The sequence below is a fragment of the Tamandua tetradactyla genome, chromosome 24 (assembly GCF_023851605.1).
Source record: "Tamandua tetradactyla isolate mTamTet1 chromosome 24, mTamTet1.pri, whole genome shotgun sequence".
NCBI lineage: Eukaryota > Metazoa > Chordata > Mammalia > Pilosa > Myrmecophagidae > Tamandua > Tamandua tetradactyla.
Genome location: NC_135350.1, coordinates 5185213 through 5191455, shown reverse-complemented (window position 1 = coordinate 5191455; position 6243 = coordinate 5185213).

Here is a 6243-nt window from a genome sequence, read left to right as displayed (position 1 = left end):
TTTGAATGAGGGGTCCTGTGTGACTGCATGGGCTTCAACCCTTTGAAGCAGGGTTCCTCTTTATAGTTACCATCTTTTATGGTGTTTTGGATATATCAATAAACCTAACTCTTGTCAAGTGTATTTTAATTATAAATTTAATATTTCACTCCTTGTTGATGATAAAAAATATGTACTGGCAAAGTACATAACTTTTTTCTATAAACTAATTCTCCCTTTGAAATTTGATTCGTAAGTGGTTTATGCAGAAAATACATATTCTTCTATCACAGTCACGAATAAATGATTTGTATTATAAGTTACTTTCGTGATTTATTTTCAAATTAATAGATTTTGAAATATCCTAGCTTGGCCCCTCCATTTAATTATGCATCATTTTCAAAAAATGCATTGCTCATTCTAATTTATTTATGGAATATGAATTTTCATACTACTTCAATTATATTCTTTAAGAACTTAGGAATTATACATTTAGATACAGAGACTTATATCATATGAAAATGTTGTTACTTGTTACCTTAAACTATTTTTCCTTGGTGAAGGTGCTCATGACAAATTCAAGAATAATTATAAATATTATCTTTTATTAAGCTTAGATTTTGTATTTCTAAATACATTTGGAGTTTTGAAAGTATAACTGAGTGCTAATTTTTATCAACAAATATTCTTTAGCCCATAAATATTCCTTAGGAAAACATAGGTTAATATTGTAACTTTAAAATAATTTAGAGTATTAATCGCTCTTAAACCTCGAATTTCTGTGAAATTATTATTTATGAAGAAGGATTTAAAATTCCTTCTATAAGAGTTTCAAGAGTAGTATATTGTAAGGTGTGAAAATTCTGATCTTTTTAATATTCTTCCTATGTGATTAGCTATAAAGGTCCTAAGAGATATTATCTGGAATCTGTAGTTAATGTTATATGGAGTGAGACTACTAACCCAGTTTTAATGATGTAAAACTTTATATGGAGTATCTACATATGTAGTAACCAGTGCACAAGCGTATATCATGCTGACACCACAAAACAGAGCGACGGCCAGAGCGTGAAACTGGAAAAACAAATTGAATGAGCTACTTAAAAAAAAGTTTGAGTTAAATAACAAAATAACTGCAGTAGGTACTTTAGGCACCACTGAGCTATGTTTGATGTATCAATGTGTCCTAGGAATCAAGGAAAAGGCAGATATGGAGTTTCTAGTACTTAATCCTCTATTATGACTTTAGTCGTAGATGGGAAATAGTATACTCACCAAAATTCACGAGAAATTACTACAGGAGTGTTCAAAAATGGACACATGGATTTATTATTATTCTGAAGTAATGAATTACACATTTATAAGAACGACAATACTAATACTATCTGTCTAGAATTTGGAAGGTGCACTTTCATTTTAGGTGGATGTTTTTCCAGCAAACATATGAGTGAGCAATTATCTTCTGAAAAGTGAGAAACTGAGAGGCAATCAACATATTTAAAATGCGGATAATCACATGGTGGGAAAAAAACACTTTTGTCATGGTACCTTGTATAATTTTATTTTTATCTATCTACTTATATATATTTGAACATTTTTAAAAATTAGGATCATTAGGAATTAAAATTACTTTTAAAAAGTCTTAGATTTTTAATGGAGCTATAAAATATTTCAGTTTTAATTCTTTTAAAGAATGAAATATGGCTTTAATCCAAATTCGTTACAGGTCCAGAGGTCCAGGAGACATATATATGTGTATCACAATTCTGTGTATATCCCAATATAAAGCATGTGGAATTTAAGAGCCAGTTAAGAACATCACATTCTGCTATTAACATGAAGTTTGAACTAACTATCAGGAATTGATATAGACAAACTTCAATTGCTTCTAAGATGTGATTTAGGAAAAATATATCCACTGTTTTGTTCATGGTATTAGCAACTTGCATATATACATAATGAATTAAAATCAGCATAATTTAAGGATAAGCCCAAATAAAGAATGTGCTCTGATAATTTTCGTCAATTAGCTCTAGGCAAGTTTGTAATGAAATGATATAATGAAAGTGATATAATGAAATAAATGGGAATAAGGGAAAATGAAAAAGATAATATGAGTTTCAAGTTTAACTGGAAATTACATGATCAGCTTGATTTTTGTTCCCTCCTAAAGGAACAACAGGGTGGCTCATAATCAAAATATGGTCTTCAGTTCAAGGCATTTCTCGATATAAATGTCAAAACACATGCACCCCCACACACCCACACACAGAACACATTTAGCATCTTAAAACACGCACAGCTACATGCACCACAAATTTAGCATCTTAAATAATGCACATTTATTATCTCATTTTCTATGGATTTGGAGACCAGACACGACCACAAGGCTGCAATCAAAGGCTTTCCTGGGGAAGAATTTGCCTGCAGACTCATTCAATTTTGGGGCCGAATTCATTTGCTTGTGGCTCGTTGTACGAGGTCCCTCTATTTTTTCCGTTGATGGCTGTGTGCAGGCTTCAGATTCTAAAGTTAGCCTGTACCTCCTTGCCACATGAGCTGCTTCAATCTGGCCTCTAATTTCATAAAAGCTCTAAGGAGACCATTTGGTTCTTGTCTATTCTTATGGAGTTTTTATAACATAATTCAATCAAAGAAAGCCTATTACATTTAAAGTGGTATAACCTAACCAAACCTCATCTTGGGAGGTCATCACATCATCTCTTCCATACTCTATGGGTTTGAGCCAGTGACAGGTCTACCCACATTCAAGGGGTTACACACCCATGCAAAAACCTCCAGTAAGGAAATCATTAGATTGATTTGGTGTCTGTGTACCATACGTTATAGAAAAATTGCTAGAAACTTAAGCTAAGGAGAACATCTTAAATGCTGCCAAAGTAAAAGGACATGTTACATACAGGGGAACAATAATACAAATGAACATGACTTTTTTAATCTGAAAAAATTAAAATCAGAAGACTTTTTTAAGGTGCTAATATAAAAATGTATCTTCTCAAGAGAATGTATGCTCACAGTCAAGTGAGCTGAGTGAAAGATGAGAAAAGAGACCGTTACAAGCAAACAGGCAAGAAAAGATAACATTTTTAAGTAAGGTAGCTGCAGTAAGATGAAGGTAAGTGGTTGAATTGGGGATGTAATAATAATGATATAAATATTAACAATAGTAAAAAAGTGATAGTTGACATTTATTGAGCTATTACTATTCTAAGGGCATACTTTTAACAATTACTTTTGATACTTATAGCAAATATTGTGTTATCCTCATTTTACAAACAAGGACATTCATTGATTTGTAAAGTAGGGAAGAAAGTTTTGAATATAGGAAGTATTTCACAACTGTTGATTATTACTGCTAAATAATTGTGTAAGAGTGGTATGTGAAGGAAAGACGAATCAGGAACAGCTATTAGGCTTTTGGATTGAGCAACTAGGTAGAGAGTGGGGCTATCTTCTTAATTGTCGGATGTAATTTCGGCCCTGTTCCTCTAGCTCTCTGCCTAGCAACATATTCAAGCTATCCCATTGGATCTTTCTGCTCTCAGCTCATCCAATCCCTCACTGCCACCCCTTAGCCTCCTCACCAATCACGCAGCGCGCCTCCCCTGGCCCCTCCCTATTGCCGCCTCGCCACTATATAAAGCTCTGTACTTCCGCTAATAAACGTTCCGGTGCACGACGCCTTGCCAGCCTCATCAGTTCCCGCGACTCGTCTCGCGCGCCCTCCAGACCTTCGAGCCCCCGGAACCGGTTGGCTACCGAGTTCCCCCGTCTCGCTGCGAGGAAGACCCCAGGCGGGAGCTAGGGAAAGCTCCCGCATTAATTGCTATTATTTGGTTGAAATAAGATTATTAAATATGGTGTTTCATATATATTCAGGAATATTTTTCAGTTTTCAAGAACTCTCTTCATCTTTACGTAGTTTCTGTTAATCTCATATGGAATTTATTTACTTTTTTTCACAATGTTAATTATCTTTATGTTCATTTTAAGTGCAACTGTCTCCATTAAAAGAAAAAATTAAGAAGGCTTCACTATGCTCAGGAATTAAGATCATCCAAACCATACATCCTATAAAATGTGCATATTTTATTTATAATTATAGCATGCTATTTATAGATTAATGTATAGTATATTACTTTATAATTTTAATGTGCATTAGATATTTTTGTCTTGTTAATTAGACTGTAATCTCCCTGAGGCCAGGGAAAGTAACAATTTTTTTTTAGCTTTATAATGGTTTCAATAATGCTGAAGATACAGTAAGCTGTTAGTAATGCTGATTGCTTTTTTTTTTTCCATTTTAATGTCTATGTAATTTGCCTACTGTTTAAAAGGATAACCCCAGCTACTTTTGTTTTCCTTAGAAAGAAACATGGGAATATCACGCCTGCATCCCTATTGTCAAATTTCAGATTATGAATAATACTATTCAGTGCCTCTAGAGTTCACTTCTTACTGGGAATGCTGGATAAAGACAAAGATATCCAACATGAAGACTTTGTACTAAGCACCCTCTGAAGAATTAGCATGTCTTCTCTCTTCATAAACCTAAGGAAACTGCTGAGGGAAAAATACTCTAATATTCCAATAACTCCTCCCGTACTCCTTTGCAGTATTTTTTCCACTTTTCACAACAAAAAATAGAAACTATTTCCAACTTTTTGAATCTTGTCAGTACTTGATTTTGGCAGAATGATGTGATTTGATGTTTGAGGCCAGGACTCAGGGGACTTTGTGCTTTTTTTTATCACTGCATTTTTGGAGCCCTGAACTGTGAAGAAGCAGCACCTGGTCTAGCGTTGGATGGCAGACCGTGTGAATGAAAAAGAATTTCTTTAGCCAATGGCCTGGACCAACTGATAGGAATATGTCACTGCCCTGATCAAAGGATTAGGCTCTAAGTGCCAGAGCTCATTGTTTATTCATGTAACAATGATAAGGCCAGAATTTTTAATGTATTTTACTTGTGTTAATTCTTTTATGAATAGAATTTTTATAATAGTTTGCATGCATTTGAGAGAAATGAAATTGTCTCATAAGATTCCTATCAGAAAAAAAATTACTAGAAGTGCTTAAAGCAGAAAGTACAGCAGAATAGTGCAGCTGATAAAAATTATTAAAGTAAATTTTCATGCAGTACATTATTTGACTATAATTTGATGAGTATTTTCCTCTGCAAAGACCTCAAGATAATATTAGCAATAATAGATATTTCAAATTTAGTTTTAATAATTTATTTGTAATGTGGATACTTTTAATATAATAAATATGATATGAAATATTAAAATCATAACTAGGTATATAGAAAAATGCCATTTTTTCCCAGTATAATAGATTATGATATAAAAGTATTAAAAGTCATAATGGGTATAAGGATGAATGTTGGTTTTTTTCCCAATATATGCAGACATCAGAATTTAAATTAAAAATGTATACATGGATATAGCTTATTTTCTTGACATAAAATTGATAAAGATCAATTGCTGAGAATTTGAAAAATTTCACAAGTTACAATGAAAAAAGAAAAAAATAAATGTCTATATTAATCAATCAGAAATCAAAGCTATCATTTAACCTTTCCTGATAGTCTTATGCATTTGAGTGAGGGTATGTATATAACAGCTTCCATACTATTTCCATATTTTTTCCATTTAGTCATACAGAATGAACATTTCCAAAGCATTAAATATTTCCAAAAATAATATTAATTATTAATATATTAATGGCATCATTTATGCATAACCATTTTCTTAAATTATATTTAAGTTATTGCTCTTGTTCACGATGATAAAGCTATCTTACACTCCATTACACATACCTCTTTCTTCATTTCTCAGATTATTTCTTAAGGAGAGTTTCATACTATAACTTCTATCAATAATATAAAGCACAACTAGTACTGTTCTCTATAGCTAGACACTTTCATAAATAACATTTTGCTTAATTATCATACAAATCCTATGGGGAAGCTTTATTTTCTGTATGTATGGAGATCCTTTGTTTTTAAAACAGGAGTTAAGTAGTTTTATTAAAGTTACACAATCTTTTTTCATTAGGTTTCAATGTGTAATAAAATTTAGGAGGTGTACTGTATTAGTTAGGGTTCTCTAGAGAAACAGAATCAACAGGGAACACTTGCAAATATAAAATTTATGAAAGTGTCTCACGTGACCGTAGGAACGCAGAGTCCAAAATCCACAGGGCAGGCTGCGAAGCCGATGACTCCAATGGATGGCCTGG